General features: G+C 43.4%; 1 protein-coding gene and 1 long non-coding RNA gene across 3 annotated transcripts in view; one reads left to right on the plus strand and one right to left on the minus strand.

Annotated features, from left to right (window-relative positions):
* Nucleotides 1-27,660, minus strand: part of lingo1b (leucine rich repeat and Ig domain containing 1b) — a 107,056-nt gene that overhangs the window by 60,398 nt on the left and 18,998 nt on the right. The gene's annotated exons all lie outside the window — the stretch shown is intronic.
* On the plus strand, nucleotides 117-24,356 carry LOC117523319. The gene is made up of 4 exons (XR_004564477.1): nucleotides 117-205; nucleotides 9,379-9,383; nucleotides 13,970-13,979; nucleotides 24,347-24,356. It is a non-coding gene; the product is annotated as an uncharacterized LOC117523319 (long non-coding RNA).

Here is a 27,660-nt window from a genome sequence, read left to right on the forward strand (position 1 = left end):
AACCCTGGGGAAGACACCGGACTAGGTGGAGGGATTAAAAGTTGATTGATTGATTGATTGATATGATTATGTCTCCTCACTGGCCTGGGAATGCTTTGGTATCATACAGTCAGAGGTGGCTAATTTGGCAAGGGAAAGGGAAGTCGGGGGTCCCCTACTGGAACTGTTGCCCCTGGGACCCGTTCCCGGATTAGTGGTTGAAGATGTATGAAGATGTAGGTCATGCATAATTTTCAGTTTTGATTTTCAATCCAAAAGTATTCCAATTGTACTGATTTTGTAACTGATTACATTTCAAAGCATTGTTACCAGACTCCTATTATGGGGTCCATGGAGGACACACCTAGCAATACCAAAAGGTGAAACTTGGCTTGATACCAAAGTCTTGGACCTCATTGGATGACAACCAGCAGAATTCCTATGAGTCTCTGGGACTTGGCTGTGTTGTGACCGGGGAGACACATCCCTGCTGCAGCTCCCCTTTCTCCCTATTTTCTTGGACTTCAAGTGGCACTGAAGCCTACTGGAGAATGACTATTCAACACAGTGGTGCCAACCCTGCACCAAGACACAGCCCCTCAAGTATGCAGTGCAGTGACAGGCTGCCAATATTCACCACTTTGTCATTTGCCTGGGCTGACTTGCCAGTCATAATTCTCCTTTCTACCTCATATAGGTACTTAAGTACTGCCATTTGTTTTGTTTTGTTTTTGCAAGTATTTTCTGGCTAGCAAATGTATTGCAGGCTGCTGCTCCTTTGAAACCTGCAGCATATTCAGAAAGAACAAAGTGGTGTTAAGTACATAGCCTGAAAAACGACCACATACTGACTGATTTTATTGTTTGCACATAGCATCCATGCAGAATATCATTCTGCTCTTTGTTTACATATGAAGCCATGTGAAACCAGAGCAGGGACAAAGTTGTTTTCCCCTTCAGTACTTTCAAGTCGTACGAGTTCCGCATAATGGTCAGAAAACATCCGATAGCCATGATCAGAAAACATCCTATAGCCATCATCACATGTGTGCTGCTTGATTCTTTCATTTGTCCATCCACACTTAAGCCAGTAAGCATACATGTCGCGAACATGAACAGCTGATAGTCAAATCCTGCGTCCATGTCAACAGTTCTCCCGTTGAGATCACAAACACAGCCATCTGCCATCATCCCCCACCATCGCTTTCTCTCAGATTCTTTGTGGTCACACTTCTCCAAAATCTGAAAAAATGTGTGGTTTTCTCCACCTGACTCACGGACTCTCCATATAGTTTTCCACTGCAGGGAACATTCCTTTACAGCGAGAAATGTTTTCCGCTGTGGGACTGTAATATTCCTGAAATGTTCATGCTCCATGACAACAGCCTTGGGGATAAGGAATGTGAAAGTAACTATCAACAAACCAAAATAATAATCTAAAATAATTACAAAATAAAGCACATTAGCCAGGAGCTGCTAATCAAAAATCATTACTCCATTAATGCTACTGGAGATTCACTTATCAGGTGAAAAACAAACAAATGGATGTTGACAATGCAATGCATTCTGCGTCAATTTTTTCCAGTAGGCAGTAGGGGAAATTGCTGCTAACATGAGAAAAAGCATAGCCTCACCTTTGAGCGCAGGACCACACTGAAGGCCAACAACCCAAACACCTACTCCGATAGGAGCTGTATCAACTCACAAGAAGCAAAAGACTGGGAAGGTTGATGAACGCTCAGAGAACACCTAATTGGAAACAGGTGTCATGATTGGGTGTAAAAGGAGCATTCCCAAAAATCTCAGCCATTCACAAACAAAGATGGGGCGAGGATCACCACTTTTGTGAACAACTGTATGAAAAAAAATAGTTTAACTGTATGAAAAAACAATTTAAGAACAATGTTTCTCAATTGCAAGGAATTTAGGGATTCCATCATCTACAGTCCCTAATATAATCAGAAGATTCAGAGAATCTGGAGAACTTTCTACACATAAGCGGCAAGACAGAAAACCAACATTGAATGCCCGTGACCTTTGATCCCACAGCATTAAAAACCATCATCATTGTGTAAAGGAACACTTCAGAAAACCATTGTCAGTTAACACAGTTCGTCGCTACATCTACAAGTTCAAGTTAAAACTCTACCATGCAAAGCAAAAGCCATACATCAACAACATCCAGAAATGCCACCGCCTTCTCTGGGCCCGAGCTCAGTTCCCAAACGCTTATTAATTGTTGTTAGAAGGAAAGGTGATGTAACACAGTGGTAAACGTACCACTGTCCCAGCTTTTATGAAATGTGTTGCAGGTATCCTTTTAAGAATGAGCAAATATTTGCACAAAAACAAAAAAAGTCTATCAGTTTGAACATTAAGCATCTTGTCTTTGTGGTGTATTCAATTGAATATAGGTTGAAGAGGATTTGCAAATCATTGTATTCTGTTTTTATTTACATTTTACACAACGTACCAACTTCACTGGAATTGGGGTTGTACAGTGGCTGTACAACAGTTCCTAAAGCCCAGGTTACACATAGACGGTTTATGCGCGGAGGCTTCGCACGTAAAGACCAATTCGCTTTAGAAGCGAGACAAAGGAACACCTCTGTTTCGGTGTGTCAGAGGACAAGTTTGGACATGTCCAGCTCTCCACAATTTCTTACTGGACTGGTAAGCATTGAAAGCCGAGATAGGCATGTCCAAACTTGTCCTCTGGCACTCCGAAACGGAGGTGTTCCTTTGTCTCGCTTCCAAAGCTAATCGGTCTTTACGCGTGAAGCCTCCGCGCGGCTTTCCATGACAAAATCTCTTGTTAAAAGTGAAATCTGCTGGAAAATGGCTGATGTCCAGCTCTTGTGATAACCAGAGAAAGAGCACAGAATGGTCTCGTATCCACAGAGCCATCCGTTTAGAAATGGTCCGGTGGCTTGTGCCGTGTTGTCGCAGCTCAAGGGGTCCTTAAAGCTGTAGTAACAGTCCTTATTCTCTGTGAAGCCCGTAAAAATTTTCACAGAAAGCCAGATAAATTTTTTGAATGGTTTCCAGATGCCTGTCTCAAACAGCTTCTAAAAAAATTCTGATGGAAAAAAGTCCTTTTCATTCCGCCATTTCCAGACAATGAAAATCTGATGAGGGGGCGGGACCACTCCTTCCCAAGGCGTGCTCACAGGCGAATGATGTCACCGACAGGCGTGGAAAAACTCACGCATGCGCACGAGGGTTCAAGCATGTCTGACATAAAAACATATGAATGAAATCCATATAGTTTTTGAAAAAAATAAAAAGGACCGTTACTTTATTGACAGACCTCGTATTTTAGGAGATATACTGGAGCTTCTCTGCAAAAATATCTGGAGCTGGCCGCGAGTGAGAGACCTGCATGCAGAGCGCTAGCGTTTTTATACTGACCGCCGCCTATCGGCCATTTGGAAAGCCGTTAACCGGGAGGTGGCGTTTAGAACAGCATACTGTCCTCTAGCGCCGCCACTTTGTCTGCCTCTGTCGCCGGTTAAAACGCATTTGAGGACGCCGATGTGGGCTCTATCGCCGTTTTACATGCCGTTGGTTAGGGATACAACGCTGGCCGCCAATTACGGCGGTGTAAACTGCGGCACTACAGGAAGGGGCGGGATGACATGACAATTAAAAAGTATCAAACTCCATTGTTCGCGTTGTCTCCATCGTCAGGCCACTTCTCCGGGAGCGCTCCCGGAATTATTCGACATGTTGAGTAATTTTTTCGACGATTTCCGGTGAAGCCGGAACCAAACCATGCCCCCGTGCGCTGGCGTTAACTACAGCGTTTGATCCCTAAAACGGCCCGGAGGGGGCAAAATCTCTGCCGGGATGCTTCTGGGAGAGTTTACTATCTATGTGTAAACGGGGCTTAACACAACTCCAGATGTATGCAGAGAATGAGCAGTGGAGGTGGCCTTGGACTTAAAACCTCCCATTTTAGTTGTAACCACACTATCTGCTTGAGCAAACAGGCTGTGCATAACATGGATGTCTTCTTGGCTTCCCTCAGTAGTCCTCCTCTTCTACAGTTGCTCAGTTTTTGCCAGATTTACCAGACAGTACCATAGTGTTTGTATTTCTTAATGATTAATTTAAATGTCCAAGACATATTCAGTGACTTGGAAACATTCATGCATCCATCCCCTGACTTGCCTGAAGATAAGTGGATGTAAATGTGTTGATTTTTATCAAAAATAATCTTGATATAATCATTATTTTTGTTTAATAACTTTGGATATTTTAAAATTCTCCTTATACGAACTGCTCGGAGACAGACTGGCATCCTGTCCGGGGTGCACCGTTCCTCATGTCCTATGACTGCTAAGCTCGAGCCCCCAAACACACCCTTGGAGTTAGTGGGTACAGAAAATGGATGGATGGATTATACAGATCTGGTTCGTCATATTTAAAATTCTGTACTTAAAATTCAGGGGTGCCAGTAACTCTGACCAGCACTGTGTTGTTGTTGGCAGATGAAAATTATTCAACCTTGATCTATTGCTAACCACACTGTCTGTCCTCACCCTCGCACTGAATGAGAGTGGACAATCCTTTTCTCACTGAGCCTTCTTATTCAACTTGTATTTTCTCAGAGGATGTCTCGTCACATGTCTTCTCTCAGAACCTTGCCTGCACTCACCTCTTCTTACCTTCACTCTCCACCTCTCCTTTCTTGCTTGTGTCACATCGGCAAGCATGTGAAAGTGCGGCAATGAGTCACTAAACATCTGAAAAGGGTCCTACAGATGTATGAACGACATGCATCAACAATAAAATAAGGAAGGCACACTGTGCACATCCAAAGTTTGTGTTTGCATGAAATGTATCTGCTGTTGTGCAAACTAATGCTTCTTCTTGAAGTATACGTGCAGTGCATCTAGAAAGTATTCACAGTGCTGCACTTTGTCCACATATTTTTAATATAACAGCCTTATTCCAAAATGAATGAAATTAATTTATTTTCCTCAGCATTCCACACACAACACCCTATAATGATAATGTGAAAAAAAACTTTCTTTGAGATTTGTGCAAATGAATTTAAAACAAAAAACAAAGATATTCCTGAAACTGATACTTTGTTGATGCACCTTTGGCAGCAATTATGGCCTCAAGTCTTCTTTAATGTGATCCCACAAGCTTGGTGCAACTATTTTTGGGCAGTTTTTGTCCATTCCTCTGTGCAGCACCTCTCAAGCTCCAACAGGTTGGATGGAGAGCGTCGATGCACAGCCATTTTCACATCTCTTCTGAGATGTTCAATTGGATTCAGGTCTGGCTGGGCCACTCAAGGACATTCACAGAGTTGTCCTGAAGTCACTCCTGTGATATCTTGGCTGTGTGCTTAGGGTCATTGTCCTGCTGAAAGATGAACCTTCACCCCAGACTGAGATCAAGAGCACTTGTCTCTGCAGTAATGTACAGCGACATTGTGGAAGAAAATCTGCTCCATTCATCTTTCCCTCCATCCTGACTAGTCTCCCAGTTCCTGCCACAGATTAACATCCCCACAGCATGATGCTGCCACCACCATGCTTTACTGTAGGGATGGTGCCAGGGTTCCTCCAAACATGACTTCAATCTTTGTCTCTTCAGACACAATGGTTGGTAATAAATATTGGTAACTTTGGTAATAAATAAATTTCACAAAGTTTCAATGATGATTTGGAATGGCATGTACGAGGTCTGTGAGAAAAGTATCGTACCTTTTTATTTTTTTCAAAAACTGTATGGATTTGATTCATATGTTTTTACGTCAGCCAAGCTTGAACCTTCGTTGCATGCGTGAGTTTTTCCACGCCTGTCGGTTGCATCATTCGCCTGTGGTCAGGCTTTGAGTGAGCACTGCTCCACCCCTCTCGTTGTTGTTTCATTGCGAGGAAATGGCGGAATGATTTAGGCTTTTTTTCCATCAGAATTTTTTCAGAAACTGTTAGAGACAGGCAGCTGGAAACCATTCAAAAAATTTATCTGGCTTTCGGTGAAAATTTTACGGGCTTCACAGAGAATAAGGTGTGTTATTACAGCTTTAAGGACGGCCCACAATGGCGCACATGTCTATCTCGGCTTTCAGTGCTTACCAGTTGAGTGAGTATAAGAGAAATTGTGGAGAGCTGGGCTTGTCCCAACTTGTCCTCTGGCACTCCGAAACGGAGGTGTTCCTTTGTCTCGCTCGATCAGCGAATCGGTCCTGACGCGCAAAGCCTCCATGAGGCTTTCCATGACAAAATCTCTTGTTAAAAGTGAAATCTGCCGGAAAATGGCTGATGTCCATCTCTTGTGATAACCAGAGAAATTGCACACGACGGTCCCGGCTCCACACAGCCATCCGTTTAGAAATGATGTGGTGGTTTCTGCCTCTCGATGGCGGCTCGGAGCGTGCCACCATGCGCCATTATGGGCCGTCCTTAAAGCAGTAGTAACACTCCTTATTCTCTGTGAAGCCCGTAAAATTTTCACCGAAAGCCAGATAAATTTTTTGGTTTCCAGCTGCCTGTCTCTAACAGTTTCTGAAAAAAGTCTGATGGAAGAAAAGCCCAAATCATTCCGCCATTTCCTCGCAATGAAACAATGACGAGAGGGGTGGAGCAGTGCTCACTCAAAGCCTGCCCACAGGCAAATGACGCAACCGACAGGCGTGGAAAAACTCACGCATGCGCAAGAAGGTTCAAGCTTGGCTGACGTAAAAACATATGAATCAAATCCATACAGTTTTTGAAAAAAATAAAAAGGTACGATACTTTTCTCACAGACCTCGTAAGTCCAGAATGTAATGATCAACATCCATTGTTCATTGTTGTTATGTAATGTCTGAAATTTCTCAAAAATGTAAGTCCTATCAATGTTCTGCTTTGGCGGCCTTCATCGCTGACCCAAAATGTTGAATGTCAGCTCTCGCCAGTTATCTTTGGTCAAAGGTATACACACACACACATGAATGCATACACATGCACAATGGCCACTTGGCTTAGATGATTTACCGCCTGCTGCTGGAATGGCTTATGAGTCCAGAATGTAATTATCAATCCCTATGGTTCAGTGTTGTTTGCTATTATCTGTAGTTTCTCCAAAAATATAAGTCCTATCAACATTCTGTTTTGGCTGTGTTCATCCTTGACCCAAAATACATATGCATGCCAAATGGCAAATGTCAGCTCTTCCCAGTTTGTCCATGATTGAAGTTATACATATGGATGCACACATGAACACAAGCACACATACATGTACACAGAGGCCACTTGGCTTTTAATATATAGATGATTTACCGCCCCCTACTGGATTTACATGTGAGTTGAGAATTTAATTGTCAATGTCCATTGTTCAATTTAATACAACTGATTTAATTTATATAGCACCAAATTACAACAAAGTTGCCTCAAGATGCTTCACACAAGTAAGGTCTAACCTTAAGAACCCCCAGAGCAAGCACACAGGTGACAGTGGTAAGGAAAAACTCCTCCTGAGGAAGAAACCTCAAGCAGACCAGACTCAAAGGGGTGACACTCCGCTTGGGCCATGATACTGACACAAATTACAAAACAATTCACAAAATGAATATACAGGAAATGTTGCCGGTGCACAGGACAGGAAGACCTCAGAAAACAGACACCATACCCATCCTTGGATGGAGACGCACCTCAAACAGAGAGAAAAAAACAGAATCAGGCATCAGAAAGACAACAAATACAGTATAATTTGTCAACATTAAGCAACAAAAAGAACAAAAGAAATACTGGGGTGATTGCCAGCCACTAGCCCTAAGCTTCACTAAATGACACTGAATTTAGACAAAGTTGAGGCCGCGGCCCGCTCTGTTTCCTGATAAAATGAATTTAAAAGAGTAAAAAGCATAGTAACATACTATGCCAGTATGCTAGCCATACGAAAGGGAAAACAAGTGCGTCTTAAGTTTGGACTTGAAAGTCTCTATAGAACGTCACTGCTTTAATTGATGCAGGGAGATCATTTCACAGAATAGGGGTATGATAAGGGAAAGCTCTGTGACCCACAGACTTTTTATTCACTCTAGGGACACAAAGTAGTCCTGCTTCCTGCGAACGTAGCCTGGTGCTGTATGTAGGGTTTAACTAGATCAGTTAAGTAGGAAGATGCCAATCCGTGAACAATTTTATAGGCGTGTAGCAGAACCTAAAAAATCTGATCTCACAGGGACAGGAAGCCAGTGAAGAGATGCCAAAATGGGTGTAATGTGATCAAACTTTCTGTTTCGTGTCAAACATCTGGCAGCAGCATTTTGAACCAACCAAACACAGCAGTGAGATCTAACAGCACCAGAACCATAGTGGTGTCTGAGTCCATTGCAAGCAGAAGGTCATTCGCCACTTTAGTGAGAGCTGTCTATGTGGAGTGATATTTTCTGCTGCCGTGAAACCACTTTCTCCAGAATTTTAGAGCAAAATGATAGATTTGACCCTAGTGTATTTTTCAGTACACTAGGGTCAAGATTAGATTTCTTAAGTAATGGTTTAATGACTGCAGATATGAAACATTTAGGAACAGATCCAGAAATTAATGAGAGATTAACCATTTCTAGCACAGTATTTCAGTAGGCGTGTTCAGTATTTTTCCCTGTGCCATTCCATTTTATTACAGATAACTTCATTTCTGTTCTTATTTGTTTTGGTTTCTTTGTATGTGTGGATTACTTGGGTGTTGACCAACATTTGGTTAAAATTTCATGTCAACAGAAATATATTTACTGAGAAAAATTATGATGTACTCGATCCCTATTTTACCCGTGTGTGTATATTGTGATTTGGCACTATATAAATAAACTGAACTGAGAACCAAGGGATTGCAGACAACAAAGAACAGTAGAAGCACAGTAAGTCCCTTCAACTGGTTTCTTGTTTTTACTTGGTTACATCACTGGTTCTCAAGACCAGGCACCTAAGTGGCTCTACTCTACTCTTCTATTTTACTCTTCTTTTTTATATACATATTTAGATATACCTTAGTATACTAACATAGTTTCACCTTAGAATTGGAATATAATATATAAGATATACCTACTGAATTTTCATGTTGATACAAGGTCTGTTAGAAAAGTATCGGACCTTTTTATTTTTTTCAGAAACCTGATGGATTTGAATCACGTGTGCTTGCATGAGCAAACCTTGAACCTTCGTGCACATGCGTGAACTTTTTCACGCCTGTCGATTGCATCATTTCCCGGTAAGCAGCCTTTGTGTGAGGTGTGTGTCATGCACTCGGCAGACTTTCATTCCAAGGAAAAAGACGGAACAACTGGAGCAGTGCCGCATCAAATTTTGCCAGAAACTGGGCGATAGCCAGGTGGAAAACATTCGGATGATTCAGACGGCTTTTGGTGACGATCCTATGGGCATCACACAGATTAAGGAGTGGTACAACTGGTTTAAAGACGTCTGCACAATGGTAGAGAGCGAGCCATTCTCCGGTCGGCCATCAACACGCTGAAATGACCAGATCATTTCCAAAGTGAACACTGTGGTGATGCGGAACCATCGTGTGACTGTCCAAGAAATTGCGGAAGAGGTGGACATCAGCACTTTTTCGGAACATTCCACTGTGATAGAAGATTTGGCCATGAAAAGAGCGGTGGTGAAATTCATGCCGATGGCTTCGGCACAAAGCTGACGGCGGAGCAAAAGTGCCTCCGTGTTGACATCTCACAGGACATGTTGTGACATGCCCACCTCTTCCACAATTTCTCGGATAGTCACACAACTGAAAAGTCACCAAAAGCCGTCTGAATCATCCGAATGGTTTCCACCTGGCTGTCGCCCAGTTTCTGGCAAAATTTGATCTGAATAATGAAATGTTGTGATGATTTGTACTTTTAAAGCACCAGTCAGCCACGATCAGCTGTGATCTGAATGAAGTGCTGTGCAATCTGTCGGTGTGGTGATCACCGACCGCCACAGTGCTTTAAATAGCGCATTAATCAGGTGTGATCACCCTGACTGATCAATCAGGTTGTCTGATGATCACACGACAGTGACGGCGCTTTAAAAGCTTAAATCATCACAGTGTTTCTGTGTGATCAGAGTGCAACACAGGCATTCTCTGAGAAACGCACCTGCAGCAGAAAAAACACAGAGAGACTTGCTTTAAAACGCTGCATTTCCAGCCCTGAAATAAAGGATTTTCAGAGGTCATTTTAAAAAAGCAGGAGCTTTCTGTGGATTCATGTCCATCTGTGATGGTGAATTGGACTGAAATGAACAGGTCAGATTTAATCCGTGTGTGAATGAAACTGTCTGCATATGGACCGCAGCTTTCAGCCAATCAGTGACCAGCATTAATGGACAGATTTAGACCTATGAGTAAATTACAAGAAACATGTGCTAACAATCACATAACTTACCTACAACTTATGTGCAGCATGTGCACAACATATGAATCACATGCTGGCACTCGAAAATTTTCAGTATGCCCATATTTTTTTCAAATTAAATCAAATTTATTAATTTATATAGCGCCAAGTCACGACTAGTCACCTCAAGGGGCTTCACAAACATCATTAAAAAGCAACATAAAATGAATTAAGATCAAAACACAATAAAAAATTAAAAACATAAATAAATAAAATTAATAAAATAAATGAATAAGAAATAAACGAAGACATACAATCATGTAAAATACTAATGATAAAACAAGGAAACAAGTGTGTCTTCAGTCTGGCTTTAAAAGCCTCCACAGAGTCCAACTGTCAGATCTGTGAAGGCAGATCATTCCACAGGGCTGGGGCACGGTAAGAGAAAGCTCTGTAACCCACTGACTTTTTCTTCACCTTAGGGACACACAATCAGCCTGCACGCTGTGAACGCAGAGACCGAGCCGGCACGTAGGACTCAGCCAGGCCGGCCAAAGAGGGGAGGAGCCAGTCCGTGAACAATTTTATAGGTCAATAATAATACTTTAAAATCAGATCTCAGAGAGACCGGAAGCCACTGAAGGGATGCCAGAACCGGCGTAATATATTCAAACCTTCTGCTTCGTGTCAAAAGTCTGGCAGCAGCATTTTGAACCAGTTGAAGACCCCTGATGCTGGACTGCGGTAAAACAGAAAACAAAGCATTACAATAATCGAGTCTGGAAGATATAAAAGCACGAATCAGAGTCTCAGCATCAGCCATAGACAGGATGGGATGAATCTTCGCAAATGTTTTGAGCAGCTTAGCTTATTAGGATGTACATCAGTGAGCTTCAGCGTTTTTCAACGTGCTTCAGTGTGCTCTTAACTTATAAAAAAACTTACCCTTAAATTATTGGATTTATGCCAGCGGTTTTTTTTTTTTTATATACGGTTGACATACACTGGCAAAATCGTCAAGGTGTGACAGGGCCTTTACAATTGTCAAAGATATGTGCACTGCTGTTTATGAGAGTGCACAAATGTAATGTAATAAACTATGTGTATCTACTGTTTTTGTCATTTTTGGTGACATGCATGTCTTTCCTGGACACTGTGTGTTTCACCACTTTGTTTATACTGAAATTAATAGAATTCTTCTTGTTTCACTATTAAAGCAATTCTATCACAAGGTATTTATTATTTTTGTTTTGCTATGATGTAACATACAAAATGTGTGTTGTCTGACTGAAATAAAAAAAATGACTAGAGAGTCAGTATTTAGCTTCCAAAACTGCCTTAAAATGCAGGAAGAAGCTTTTTGCGGATGATGTGGCTATGTTGTCTTCATCGGACAGTGACCTCCGATGTGCTTTGGGTAGGTTTGAGGCAGAATGTGAAATGTCAAAAGGAGTCAGTGAAAAGACAAAGAATGAAATTGGTTTTTATAAAAGAAGTCATTCCAATCTCTGTCTGAAATTAGTTCAGTTTCACTGCAAAGATGGGTTCGTTCTGAAAGCATTAAATAGCGATCCATTATCAAAACCAAGTACCAAGTACATACAGGCAGAAGGTACATTATTATGCATTCTTTTGTCAGAATATCTTATGATGCACCTCAGATGCACATTGGGGATGGATTTTCCATCAAACCGTAGTCTGTTCTTATTGAATTACTGTGCAAAAAACAATCCACACCACTGTAACACATTCCACTGCTTTTGGAAAGGAATTGTTCATTATTTCGTCTTGCTGGGTCACATTGCTCTCACATTATGAGAGCAGAATGTGTACACATCTCCACATCATCAAGGACAAATCTGACCAATAGCAAGCTGGCAACAACTGCACCATTCTCACAAGCACATCTTCCACATGAGTGATCTGGAAATAACCAGCTTCAAGATCAGAAGACACTGACTGTTTCACTTGTGTAGCCAGTGGACTGGACTCATCGGACCATCTTTGATCATCTGATTGTCCAATTGTATAATAATTACATTTTTGGTTTCGGTTTTTTTTTTTTGCTTTTTTCCCAAGCTGCACAACTTGTCCTGATGAGCTTCAGCTCACAAACAGCAAATAAGCTTGCACCAGTATCTCAAACAGCAAATAAGCTTGCACCAGTATCAAAATATCTGTAGAATTTAATCTCAGTCGTACAACATGAATCACTGCATGACAGAATAAACATGAGACATGGCAGTGGTCCCAGAAACCAATGGAAAATACATTTCCACGGCAGTTCAACGATGACAGAGATAATCCTTTTATTCAGTTTGATAAAACCAATATGTACTTTGGGGAAAAGCATGCATGCACATGCAAGTAAAAACACACACATTACTGTAATGTCACTCTGGCATGCATATTTGCTGTCAAAGACAGATCCATATATTGCAAAATATCTGTCTTGTTTTGGTAGAAAAATCTTAATATTTTACATTTAATATGGCAAAGTGGGATATGTACCATATTTTCCAGAGTATAACTCACAGTGTTTTTGACTAGTTTGGGAGGTCATGTGAGTTATAAAAACAATAATAATGATAACTATTATTATTATTAGCATTATTGTTATATAAGATTTTCCCAGGAATCAAAGCACTAAACAAAATAAATTAAAAAAATAAAAGAATAAATGACAGTAATAAAAGTGTTTTATAACAATGCACAATAGTTCCAAATTAAAGAGCTTCATTAATTAATTTATATATGTGCAAAAAACTTTATTCATTCATTCATTAAATATATATATACTATATATATATATATATAAAGCTAATGTCTGTTTTCATATGTTTTAAAACTAAAACATTTTCACTTTATAAAACTTCAGACATGACATTAATTCAAATAACTTCTCCGAAATTAGTTTGGTTTGATAAGTGCCCAGCTCTCCACAATTTCTCTTATACTCACTGGGCTGGTAAGCATTGAAAGCCTAGACAGGCATGTCCCAACTTGTCCCCTGGCACTCCGAAACAGAGGTGTTCCTTTGTCTCGCTCAATCAGCGAATCGGTCCTGACGCGCAAAGCCTCCGTGCGGCTTTCCGTGACAAAATCTCTTGTTAAAAGTGAAATCTGCTGGAAAATGGCTGATGTCCAGCTCTTGTGATAACCAGAGAAATTGCTCACGACGGTCCTGGCTCCACACAGCCATCCGTTTAGAAAAGATGTGGTGTTTTCTGCCTCTCGATGGCAGCTCGGAGCGCATTGTGGGGCATCCTTAAAGCTGTAATAACAGTCCTTATTCTCTGTGAAGCCCGTAAAATTTTCACCAAAAGCCAAATAAATTTTTCGAATGGTTTCCAGCTGCTTGTCTCTAACAGTTTCTGAAAAAATTCTGATGGAAAAAAAGCCCAAATCATTCTGCCATTTCCTCGGAATGAAACAACAACGAGAGGGGTGGAGCAGTGCTCACTCAAAGCCTGACCACAGGCAAATGACGCAACCGACAGGCATGGAAAAACTCATGCATGCGCACGAAGGTTCAAGCTTGGCTGACGTAAAAACATATGAATCAAATCCATATAGTTTTTGAAAAAAATAAAAAGGTATATATATATATATATAGAGAGAGAGAGAGAGAGAGAGAGAGAGAGAGAGAGAGAGAGAGAGTATTGTCGTTCAGTGGTCATGGCTGGACTGTTTCTTCTTTTTATGTGTTACTGATGAAACTGCAACAATAACAGACTCATCATCACTAAGAAAAAAAAAAAGAAAACTGTCACCCTGAGGGTGAATAGTACCTTGTCAAAAGGTGAACAAGAGCGATTAACATTAGGATACTCGTTTCAGACGAGTATCCGGTACAGATAAAGCATTTTTGACAGGCACGAGCATGAGCCGAATAAAACTCATCAATATCTGTGCTCGTAATGAAGGAAAATCCTGATTGGCTAACTGACTGTCTTCACACTCTGTGATTGGCCAGTCACACACAGCACCCGCCTGTCCCCACACAGACACGTCTCTCTGCAGCTTCTCACACACACAGACATAGGCGTAGGAGGTGGGGTCTATTTTTTTTTTTTTTGGGGGGGGGGGCGACACCACATTTGCCCGAATTGCAGAAACCTCCATGACTCTTTAAATTACCATATACGAGGTCTGTTAGAAAACTATCCGACCTTTTTATTTTTTGCAAAAACCATATGGATTTGAATCACGTGTGATTGCATCAGCCAAGCTTGAACCTTCGTGCGCATGAATGAGTTTTTTCACGCCTGTCGGTTGTGTCATTCGCCTGTGAGCAGGCTTTGTGTGAGCAGTGGTCCACCCCTCTCATCGGATTTTTATTGCAAATAAAATGTCTGAACGATTTGGAGCTTTGCTGCATCAAATCTTTCCAGAAACTGTGAGAGACCTCCAGGTGGACACCATTCGGAAAATTCAGATGGCTTTCAGGGACGATTTTATGGGGATTACACAGATTAAGGAGTGCTCCAGCCGGTTTAAAGACCGCCCACAGCGGCTGAGAGCGCGGCGTGCTCCGAGTGCCAATTGACAGGCTGAAACAACCAGATCATTTCCAAAGTGAAGGCAGTGTTGATCCGGGACGTCGTCTGACTTCCACAGAAATGGCAGAAGACGTGGACATCAGCACTTTTTCGGCACATTCCACTGTTACAGGAGTTTTTGTCATGGAAAGAGATGCGGAGGGATGCGCCACGGAGCCGCTCATGGCGCGGACAAAAGCACCTCTGTGTTGGTCTCACAGGACGGCTTTCAGATGGCTTTCAGACGGCTTTCGGTGGCTTTTCAGTCGTGTGACTATCCGAGAAATTGTGGATAAGCTGGACATGCCAGAACATGTCCTGTGAGGCTTCATCACGGCGTTGCTTTGCGCCATGCGGCTCCGTCCCGACGCGCGAATTTCTCCGCTCCTCTTTCCATGACAAAAACTCCTGTAACAGTGGAATGTACTGTTCATTTCCAAACTGAACGCTGTGTTGATCCGGGACATCGTCTGACTACCACAGAAATTGCAGAAGACATGGACATCAGCACTTTTTCAGCACATTGAGACAGACGTGCGGAGAAATTCACGCATCGGGACGGAGCCGCATGGCGCAAAGCAACGCGCACAAAGGTTCAAGCTTGGCTGATGCAATCACACGTGATTCAAATCCATATGGTTTTTGCAAAAAATAAAAAGGTCGGATAGTTTTCTAACAGACCTCGTATTTATATACCCATATTTATATTTATATTGGTGACCAAATAGCGGTTTGATTGTTAACATTAACTGCGAAAATAAGTCTGACATTTTAGGTCATTCTATTCTGTATTCAGAGTCCACATGACCCATGGCCAAATTTCCCAGCCCATCTGCCCGAATTTGAGCATTTTGCTGAGCCCGGGAGGGCTTGCCCCCCCTGCCCCCCACCTCCTATGCCTATGCACACAGACACACAGGATCTCTCTCTCTCTGTGTTTGGCTTGACTCTAGCTCACGTTGCTGTGCTCCTTAATGTTTCTTCAGTTCCCCACTGTTTTGGTTTGTATGGTATTTAAACTTACTTGGTGAACTTGCTTCGTAACGTATGCGGTGCATTTGGCAAGACAGAGCTGAAAGCAGCTCATGTTGTGTCGCTCACTGACTCTACTCCGATCTGTTTTTTTTTTTTTCTTTTTTTACCATTTCTTTGCTGGCTGCTGATATAAAGTGAGTTGGAAAACTTGTTCATAATGAACGTGGTGCTTTTGAGATAATACAGTGAACAAGGCTGACATATTATTTCCCTGTTTGCCATCACTGGATGTTTGCATGAATCACCAAGTTCACACAGATCATTAAAAATAAACAGTCTTAGAACAACCTCTCTCTCTCCCTCAGTCACACACACACGCACATAGACACACACACACACACACACACACACAGACACGTTAATCAAAATGGCAAGAACATTAGGTAGTAAAAATCAAGAAATAATTATAAATATATATATGATCATAAAATTAAAAGTAATAATAATAAACAAAAGAAAGTTGTGTTGAGTATGACAACTCTTGTTCATGCATACTTAGTTCATAATTTCCTACTACATTCCTGTTATGTGCAGACGCGAGTTGAGGAGCGGACCAGCGTCTGACTGAACCCAGCGCTAAATAACCAGAAAGCGGTTACAAAAACAAAACAAATTTATTTCCCTTCTGTGCAATAATTTGTGTACAATATAAATGTGCGGTTGTCTGGCGAGGTGAAGGACGGCGCGCTCTCCAGCACCCAAATGGATCGAAGCCCGACGCTTCTGGACCCAGACTCACCGCTGAGCACCCCCCAGGTGGACACGACAAACTGACTCTGTGAAGGATGGAAAAGGTGAGGTAAGTCAACAGCTACAACAAATATCCTTCAAAGGCACACACTATCAGCAACACATTCAGGTCTGAATTTAAGCTTTATGTAAATGAGCAGCTTCTCACAACAGGTGGAGGATCATCATTCCGTACGCCACGGCAGTGAGAAGCGAGCTGCACAATTCTCATCAATGTTCAAATATACTGCGTAACAAAATACCAAATTACTGTTAACACTTATTCAGACAATCATCACCTCTGATGTGTGCTGACAGCATGTGTACCTCACCCGTCCTCCTTCACAGGCACGATGTGTCAAACCCAGGCGCGGTCCTCAGCGTCTCATAAACGAACGTCACAAGGTCGAGTTCCCGGCAATTCTGCTCAAATCACTCCTGGCTTAAATGCAGAATGCCATCTCATTATCTGCTTCAGCTGAAAGTCTTTAAGTTTGCACGTGAGCATCATCCACAGGTGCTGCAAGTCATTAGGCCTGCACGTGAACATCCTCCACAAGTGCAGCCAATAATGCTGATGAGGGTGAAGGACTCTTCTGCCAGCACCTTCTCCACAGACAAAAAAACCAGTTTGCATAACACCTGGAGAGCAACACCAAAATGTCCAGCCAAACCCCCCAACACACAACAGTACCCCCCCATCAACGGGAAGCCTCCCGGCGACCGAACAGACCAGGCCCGAGAACAGCACCTCCCTCCAGGGTCCTCGTCAGGAAGCAGACGGCGTAACGCTCCCAAGGTTCACCGCAGACAGCAGGACAGGGCACGGCGGCTGGAAGGCCAGCTGGCATCAACAAAAAACCCCAAAAAGTCCCATATACAACCCAACATACAAGAAAAAACACAAAACCCACCCAAACCCTCCCCAGGGGACCGTCCCATCCAATCCCGGGAAGAAAAGAAAAACACCCAAATCCAAAAACCCAACATAGCCCCAACAACACAATACCAACATAAATTCACAAAGAAAAATAACAAACAACCCCCCCAGAATGACTTGCAGAGCCCAACACCCCCCAGAAGACCTTTACCGCCAGTTCCAGGAGTAACAGCCAAAGCCGGAATCCCACAGAGGTCCCCAGGTATTCATGGAGCAACAGCGCCCCCCAGAGGACTGTACCATCAACCCCAGGAGGCACCCTCCCCACAACCCAGGAACCCCAGACCCGGCCACACTTGGCTAGTCGGCCCCACAAGCCAATTCCCCCCCAGAGGACCGTCCCATCAACCCTGGAGGTGGAACCTGGAAGGAAACATAAAAAACACAAAAAGCCAACCCCCGGCGGACTTCAGAAAACCACCCCGGGGGCAAATAAAACAACCGGCAAACCCTGTTACCCCCCCCCCCCCCCCAGCATACCGAAAGACCCCAGATCACTCCCAGAGCCTATCGTCAGCTCAATTTTGGCGAACGGCACAAAACTACCAAGCTGGGGAAGGAAACAGGTAAAACTAACCCAGTCCCATCCCCTAAGCGCAGCAGAAAACCAGAAATACGTCCGGTGCCCCAAACCAACCATACCACCAGCCCATCGGGAGGGGCGGAACTACCAAAATGGCGAACGGCACAGATCAGCCCACCACTCTGACTGAGGTACGTTCCCGCTGCACCACACCCCGGTAACGCCAATGACGAATGGTCAAAGGCCAACCGGGGCTGGAGAGGAACCGGGCATCAACCAAACCCCAAAAAAACGCCCCTGACAACCCCCCTAGGTGCAGAGGTTTTCTGAGATACGCTCAGCGTAACCAACCTGCACCACCCCACAACCCAAAAGACAAACGGTCTTGGAGCATGTGAGGTTGGGGTTAGGGAAGCAGGGAAATAAAAAACAACAAAACAAAACGACCCAATCCTCAAACAGAAATTACCTAAGTCCAAAAAATGAAAACCTATGATTACCTGAGTCCAACCGATTTCCGAACTGCCAGTCGTTCACTCCACCTGAACCGCCTCTAAATCCCCAAACAATTTATAACCCCTTACATGAAAACAAAAACAGCCCAAATAACTAAACAACCAAAGATCTGCCCCTTTTTTTTTTTTTTTTGTGTCCATTATTATGCCTGTCTAAGAACACCTGGAGATACGTCATTGTTCTCTTTCTTGACGCTTATGTGGCCGGGGCAATATGGCGGCTTCAGCTCGTCCGAGCTGCATGGGCTCATCTGCAAGAGGAGCCAGAGGTCCCGTCGGAGGAGTCTCAGTGGGGCGAAGAAGAGGCAGCCCTGATCTGTGTCGGGGAAAGCCCCGAGACGAAAAGACCCGCTCTGATGTCTGCCCTCTCTCGCGTCCACGCTCCTTTATCCGATCATCTAGACGAATAGCCAAAGATATCAGCTCATCTAAATCTTTTGGTTCGTCACGGACTGCTAGCTCGTCTTTTAATGAATCGTTCAAACCATCCACAAACACTCCTCTCAAAGCTGCGGCATTCCAACCGGCCTGAGCAGAAAAAATTCGGAAATCCATGGAATAATCCGCCGCACTCCGCCTCCCCTGCCTGAGATTCAGCAACCATTGGGCAACGGTATTCGTTTTCACCGGATGGTCAAAAACCAATCGGAACTCCCGGGAGAAATCTTTAAAGGATCCTAACACTGGAGAGTTATTACTCCACAACGCAGTGACCCAAGCTAAGGCGTCACCTCGGAGCAAATTTGTCACATATGAGACACGGCTACCATCAGAAGAGAAGGAAGCCGGTCGCTGAGCAAAAACCAGAGAACATTGCATCAAAAACGGAACACAAGCTTCATCGTTTCCCGCATATGGCTCCGGATGACAAATAATTGGTTCGGAAGCCGAATCTCTGGGTGACGGAGTTATCTGCACTGGTATCGATGGTGCCGCAGCTGGAGCAGCAGGAAGCGGAACGGCTTGCGCTGCAAGCTCCGTAACGCGGGCATCTGTTTGTTTAGTTTGGTTTGCGAGATGCTGTAATTGCTCCTGCACGTGAACATCCTCCACAAGTGCAGCCAATAATGCTGATGAGGGTGAAGGACTCTTCTGCCAGCACCTTCTCCACAGACAACAAAACAGTTTGCATACCACCTGGAGAGCAAAGAAAAGAAAACAACACCAAAATGTCCAGCCAAACCCCCCAACACACAACACATTCCATGTCAATTCTGAGGCTGTACTGTAAATATTCATTCATACACTTAAGAATATTCATGTTCTGAGTTCATAAAAAAATTGTTCTGTAAATAGTTCCTTTACTATTGTGATCAAAAACATTGAATGTCAATTCTGAGGCTGCTCTGTATGTAGTCATTCTTACACTTTAGAACATTCATGTTCTGAGTTCATAAAAAAGTTGTTCTGTAAATAGTTCTCTTACTTTTGTGATCAAAATCATTGATTTGAATCTCAATTTTGAGGCTGTTCTGTAAATAGTTTTCAAATAAACAATAAATATACAGAGGAACAGAAGGTTCTTACTTGTATTGTCCATTCGATAAGAGGAATTAAATATTATAAATTGCGGCCTTGTTTAATGGTGTTTGTTTTTTATTTTTTCCTCACATCAGCGACGTCCGCAGACAAAGGGGGGTGTGTCCCCCTCGACCTGCAGCTGTTCAGATATCTGTGCTCGCAAGTCACAGCTGGTGAACACATCTAGTGGGTGGTAGAATATGACATTGCATAACTCCACGTGAAGCGGGGACATCAGCATGCTGTCCCCGTGTGTGTCAGGGCCTGACAATTTATCTGGTGAGTTACGGGGTTTTTGGTTTGTTTTTATTCTCATCTTGCTTTTGTATTATTTTTCTGTGCTTGTGGTATTTTGGTGTTGGGGTCTGTCTGTGGTTTTCTGTCTCTCTATCTCTCTCTCTCTCTCTGGCCACGCCCTACTTCCAGAAGTGGTGCGTGGCCAGAGAGAGACAGGTTACAGAGTAGATTACAGACAGGTGTGCTTAGTAAGACCCAGGTCTTACTGTATGCCATCACAGCCGGTACGCAGTACGCCACCACAGCCAGCAGCTTGCACAGCAAGAAGATAAGCTCAACACGCGAAGCTCCGGTTTTAATGAACTCGTAACCCGCGAAGAGACTTTTATGGCATCTGTCTGTGATCAGATGAGTCAACTGATGACCAGGCTTGATTTTCAGGCTAAGTCGGACACAGCTACCACTCTTCTGAGCATACCACCGGGGCTGTCAGCTGCCTCACCAGCTTCCACACCAGCGCCTGTTATCTGCAACCAGTTGTCATGCCCCGAACGCTTTTCAGGCGACTCCGGAGACATCAGACCCTTCATTAGCCAGTGCGAACTACACTTTGAGCTAATGGCACCCATGTTCCCGTCTGATAGATCCAAAATAGCATATATCATCACTCATCTTTCCGGTCGAGCAGCAGCCTGGCTACGGCTGAGTGGGGACGACAATCACCCACCTGTGCTTCACTCCCGGCGTTCACAAGAGCACTCAAACAAGTATTCCAACACACGGCCCCGGGATGTGAAGCAGCTTGGTCCCTTCTGAAACTGAAGCAAGGCAGCCACCGGGTTGCAGATTACGCAGTTGATTTTGGCATCCTGGCAGCTAAGAGTGATTGGAACCTGGCGGCACTCCTCAATGTATTTTTCCAGGGGCTGTCCCACACGCCTCCTGGCCGCTCCGCCTCCTCCACCCATGCCCGGCCAGAGCCATCCCAACAGAGCACCAAGGAACCAATGCAGCTCGGACGCATGCACCTGACCCCAGCTGAGCGACAGCACCGCCGAGTGGATGGCCTCTGCTTCTATTGCGGACATGCTGGACACCAGATAGCTGATTGTCAGGCCAGGGGTGGTTTTTCTTCGTCGAAAAGAAAGACAAGACGCTACGTCCCTGTATTGATTACCGTGGTCTTAATGACGTCACAGTGAAAAACCGTTATCTGCTGCTGCTGATAGCCTCTGCATTTGAATTAATGGAGGGAGCCATGGTTTTTACAAAACTTGACTTACATAATGCATATCATTTGGGTAGGATCAGTCAAGGAGACGAGTGGAAAACAGCCTTCAACACCCCATCTGGTCATTATGAATATTTGGTTATGCCTTTTGGCCTCACAAATGCACCGGCTGTTTTCCAAAATTTAGTCAACGATGTGCTACGGGAATACCTAAATAAATTTGTCTTTGTGTATCTGGATGACATCCTCATATTTTCTCTGGACTTAGCTACACACAAGTGTCACGTACATTCAGTTTTACAGACCCTCCTGCAAAATGAGGTTTATGTGGAAGCAGAAAAGTGTGAATTTCACAAATCCACGTTTCCTTTTTAGGCTTTGTTATTTCTAAGGGGGAAATAAAAATGGATCCAGAGAAAGTGATAGCAGTGCGGGATTGGCCCACACCTGTATCATGAAAGGAAGTCCAACGGTTTTTAGGATTTGCCAACTTTTGGAAAATATTCACAGTGCTTCACTTTTTCAATATTTTAGGTTATAGCCTTATTCCAAAATGGAGTAAATTTACTTTTTACCACAAAATTTCGCTCACAACACCTGATCACCTTTTATGTTTATTTTTGCAAATTTAAAAAAAAACAAAAAAAACAAAAAAAAGAAATTACATGTACATAAGGATTCACACCCTTTGATCAATTCTTTGTTGATGCAGCTTTGGCAGCAATTGCAGTCTCAGGTGTTTTTGAATATGCAAAAAGCTTGGCACACCTATCTTTGGGCGGTTTTGCCCATTGCACTTTGCAGCACCTCTCAAGCTCCATCAGGTTGGATGGGGAGCTTCGTTGCGCAGCCATTTTCAGATCTCTCCCGAGATGTTCAATAAGATTCAGGTCTGGGCTCTGGCTGGGCCATTCAAGGACATTCACAGAGTTGTCCTGAAGCCACTCCTTTGATATCTTGGTTGTGTGCTTAGGGTCATTGTCCTGGTGAAAGATGAACAGTTGCCCCAGTCTGAGGTCAAGAGCGCTCTGGAGCAGGTTTTCATCCAGGATGTCTCTGTACATTGCTGCATTCATCTTTCTCTCAATCCTGACTAGTCCCCCAGTTCCCATCACTGAAAAACATCTCCACAGCCTGATGCTGCCACCACCATTCTTCACTGTGGGGATGCTGTCTGATTTCATCCCAACGTGACATGTGGGATTCACGCCAGAGAGTTCAATCATTGTCTCATCAAACCATCTTTTGATCTCACAGTCCTTCAGGTACCATTTGGCAAACTCGAGGTGGGCTGCCATGTATCTAGTACTAAGGAGTGGCTTCCATCTTGCCACTCTACCATACAGGCCTGATTGGTGGATTGCTACAGAGATGGTTGTCCTTCTGGAAGGTAGTCCTCTCTCCATAGAGGAATGCTGGAGATCTGACAGAGTGATTATTGGGTTCTTAATCAGCTCCCTGACTAAGGCCCTTACCCCCCAATAGCTCAGTCTAGACAGGCGGCCAGCTGTAGGAAGAGTCCTGATGGATCCAAACTTATTCCATTTTAGGATAATGGAGGCCACTGCACTCACTGGCACCTTCAAAGGACCTGAAATGTTTCTATCCCCTTCCCTAGATTTGTGCCTCGAATACTATCATGTCTCAGTGGTCTGCAGACAATTCCTTTGACTTCATGCTTGGTTTGTGCTCTGACATGCACTGTCATCTGTGGAACCTTATGTGTAGACAGGTGTTTGCCTTTCCAAATCATATCCAGTCAATTGAATTTACCCCAGGTGGATTCCAGTTAACTGTGGAACCATCTCAAGGATGATTAGTGGAAACAGGATGCACCTGAGGTCAGTTTTGAGCTTCATGGTAAAGGCTGTGAATATTCATATACATGTGATTTTTTTAGTTCAGTTTCTTTTTTTTTTTAAGAATTTGCAAAAATCTAAAAAGAAAACTTTTTCGCATTGTCATTATGGGGTATTGTGTGTAGAATTTTGAAGAAAAATAAATTAAATTTGTTTTGGAATAACACTGTAACATAACAAAATGTGGAAAGGTGAATCACTGCGAATACTTTCCAGATGCACGGTATTCTGATGAGGAGCAACTGATGTGTTACCATATTTGGTTCATTCGAGTGATTTCTGAATGCAAGTGACCATGAACATGGCATAAGCATGTGCTTTACAACATGTGGGATTTATCAACTGATAAATAGCTGATACATCCCACAGAATGATGTATGACCTGCGTGCATGTGTTTGATAGATACAGATTTTTTGGACTTTCCATTCACACTAAATTTTGTTTGTATAGCAACATTTTGAATGTTTTCTACACAAAGTTTGGTAAATGAGGGCCCTGGTGCTTTCAATAATAGTTTCCCTTCATGGGTGGTCACAGATGGACCCAAAAAAAATCTAGTGGGGTGGAAATTGAATTCCTCCTTACATTCATGTCTAAAATGTATGCAAGCAGGTAATTAATGATCATCACTCACTCTCTTTCCAGGTGTGCACAATCTGATTTCAGGACAGTCATAAATAATAATTTAAATAAAAGTGTAGTCTTTACAAGACTGCATCTGTTTAAACATCTGGCATCGTGAGCTCACTTGTGTTGGAGCAGGAAGCAACCTGTCCTCCATTGTCGCCCCTCCCCCAAACTGTCTTATGTTTTGCATGAAGCTGTTCTTATTAAATCGAAATGAGGATGGCTGCTGAGCAGCAGCATTGTGACCTTTCAAATATATTTGTAGAATGCAGATTTGTGTATCTGGTGACAGATCTGCCTACGTGTGCTACCTAGCTATCCAGCAAGCTCAGTGTGCACACACACACACACACACACACACACACTGGGGCAGTTTTCACCACAATCAATTTCACCATTTCCCTTTTTAGGTTCCTGATGTAAGCCCATTATGGGACAATGTCTTGGGTCCAGATGGATCTCGTTTCAGATCACGCTCAGAGTGTTACAGCATAGATGTTGTCTGGCCCATTAATAGATTGTTTCATCATAAATGAACTGCTGTGGGCAGAATGGCCCTGGTTTTGTAGATTTAGCTGTAAAAAAATATATGTTGTGATCAGAAAAATGAAAAAAAAAAAAAAAGATCCCTGAAAAATAATGTTTCAGGTGGTGATGACATCACAGAGTGGGAATTGTGTTGAGTTCTTTACAACAAGGAGCCTTCACTTCTCACTTGTGTCATTCTCCCCACAAACATAAGTGCCACTTCTGTTTGCAACTGTAGGAATCACCCTGGTTGCCCCTCTGTCCATAAGTCTTCTTTGTGCAACTCGTGGATTTCAGTGAAATGTCACACAATAGCAGCACACCATGTAAAGATATCTATAGAGAAAAATACTTCTTGTCCAACATGTTCAAAGTGAGATGATTGGAATTTTATGTTTAATCACATCACATAAAATGCATGATAGTGGCCTTGTAAGCACAACTTCTCTGAAGCCACTTTATGGATTTTAGTGAATTTTCCCATGATGATAGTGTAATGTATACATGTGAAAAGTCGTATATGCTGTATTTCCCTGGCCGCTGCCCGTATTTCCTGGTTCTTCAAGTAAACACAGCTAGAGCAAGGCCGGTCTCATTCTTGTCTTCTTGTACTTACACACCATAAGTACATTACATGGTGTCAGAAAACTGTCCAGAACAGTACCCACGCAACTATGACAATGCAGTTTGACCACCCAAAAATTGACTGGGATGCAGCGAACTTGTATCAGGAGTTTCAGAGATTTCACAACCATGTGAGCTTCGTGTTTGCGGGTCCACTAGCCACGCTGGAGCCGAAACGCAAGGCAGGCTGGATCGGCACATGGATCGGTGAGCAGGGCAGACAAATCTACGCAACGCTCGACTGGGCTGAGGGTGAAAAAGACGACCCAAATAAAGTCCTGGATAAGTTTGCTGGCTACGTGAGACCGCGGAAAAATAAGCGGATTGCCAGGCACCGTTTCAAGCAAAGGAAACAGGGACCAAGTGAAAGTTTTGATCACTGTCTGAAGGATTTGAGGCTACTTCTACTGGACTGTGAGTACAGAGATCCCGATGACGTGCTGATTGATGCGATAATAGAGGGCGTCAGAGAAAAGCATGTTCAAGAGAGGCTACTTGACAAAGATGAAGATTTGACACTGGCCAAAGCAATAGAAATCCCCCAGCAGTTTGAATTGTCACAAATGCAAATGAAAATTGCTCGAGAGGAGGATGTGCAGGTCTCCGCAGTGTCAAACAAACCAAAGTTCACTGTACAAAACAAGAAGTCGTACAAACCCAGTCAGCAAAAGCCCATACATTCAAAACAAAGTGTGCATGGCAAAAATAAAACTTGCTCAAAATGTGGAAAAGACCCCAAACACAAGTGGAATCAAGGAAAGTGTCCAGCTAAAGGCTCAATATGCTCCTGCTGTCACAAACCAAACCAGTGGGCATCAGTATGTCGTAGTCGCTCTGTTAAAGCAGTCAACGTTGATTCAAATGACACAAGTGAGGAGAAAATTTTGGACATAAATCTGACAACAGATGCAGTTCCAATTGCAGTAGTGGGTGATGATAAGTGGTTAGTAGACACTGCCATATTGTCTGAAATGGTGCAGTTTCAGATAGATACAGGTGCAAAGTGCAACACACTGACTCTGAACTGCTATCAGTCCTTCGACCACTCAGGTGAGCTGAAGTCATCTAAAAGAGTGCTCAGAACTACTCAAACCACAAAATAAAGCCAGTTGCATCAGTCCACCTCCCACTGCAGTACAAACAGAGCAAAACCAAAGCAGAGTTAGAAATAGTGGACATTGCACAAGCGAATGTGCTCAGCGGCACAATGGCAGAGGCTTTAGGCCTGATCCTGAGACTGGACTCTCTACAAAACAGCAATGTTGTGTCTAAAGTGAGCCAAGTAAACAAAACTTCCACAAACACGCCTGCTGCTGTAGAAACTTTCCCAGAGCTCGTGCACACTACAGGAACATTGCCAGGTAAATACACAATCAAGATTTATCCTGAAGTAAAACCTGTCGTTCATCCTGTGCACCGGCAGCCAGTTGCACTCAGAGCCAAAATCATCAAAAAGCTGAACGAGATGGTTAAGGATGGCCACGTCACCAAAGTTGATCAACCAACAGAGTGGGTCAGTTCCATGGTAGCAGTCACAAACAAGGACAAACTCAGAATCTGCATTGATCCTAGCGACCTGAATAATGCCATCAAAAGAGAGCACTATCCAATGCGCACAATAGAAGAAGTCGTGTCCACAATGCCTAATGCTAAAGTATTCTCTGTGTTCGACGCAAAGTCAGGTTTTCTACAAATTGAACTGGATAAGGCTTCATCTTTCCTGACGACCTTCAACACTCCAATAGGGAGATACAGATGGCTGAGATTGCCATTTGGTGTCAAATGTGCACCAGAGATCTTTCAGCGCATCATGGACCAAATGCTCGAGGGCATCAGTGGAGCTACTAGCATAATGGATGATATCCTGATTGCAGCGCCAACAATGAAAGAACATAATGAAATCCTGATAAAGGTTGTAGAGAGAGCTACAAGTTACAACCTGAAACTTAACTTCAACAAATGCCACATCCGACAAAGTGAAGTGCCATACGTAGGACATTTGATTACATCTGAGGGACTGAAACCCGACCCAGCTAAAACGGAGGCTGTCAGGTGCATGCCGCCACCTATGGACAAAGAGGGGGTACGTCGCTTCCTGGGATTTGTAACATATTTGTCAAAATTCATCCCCAAACTAAGTGACATAGATGCCCCACTCAGACAGCTCATCAAAAGTGATGTAGAGTTTGCATGGCAGCCTGCACAACAGCGAGCATTCGACAAGATCAAACACCTTTGCACTCATCACCCAGTGCTGAGGTTTTATGATATATCTAAACCAGTGAAGATGTACTGTGACGCTAGCAGCACAGGCCTAGGAGCTGTGCTGGTATAAGACGACCAGCCTGTTGCCTTCTCATCGAGATCAATGACTGATGCTGAGATGCGCTATGCGCAGATTGAGAAGTAGATGCTCTCCATCATCCATGCATGC

Source organism: Thalassophryne amazonica, chromosome 2 (genome assembly GCF_902500255.1).
Source record: "Thalassophryne amazonica chromosome 2, fThaAma1.1, whole genome shotgun sequence".
In the NCBI taxonomy this organism is placed as follows: Eukaryota; Metazoa; Chordata; class Actinopteri; order Batrachoidiformes; family Batrachoididae; genus Thalassophryne; species Thalassophryne amazonica.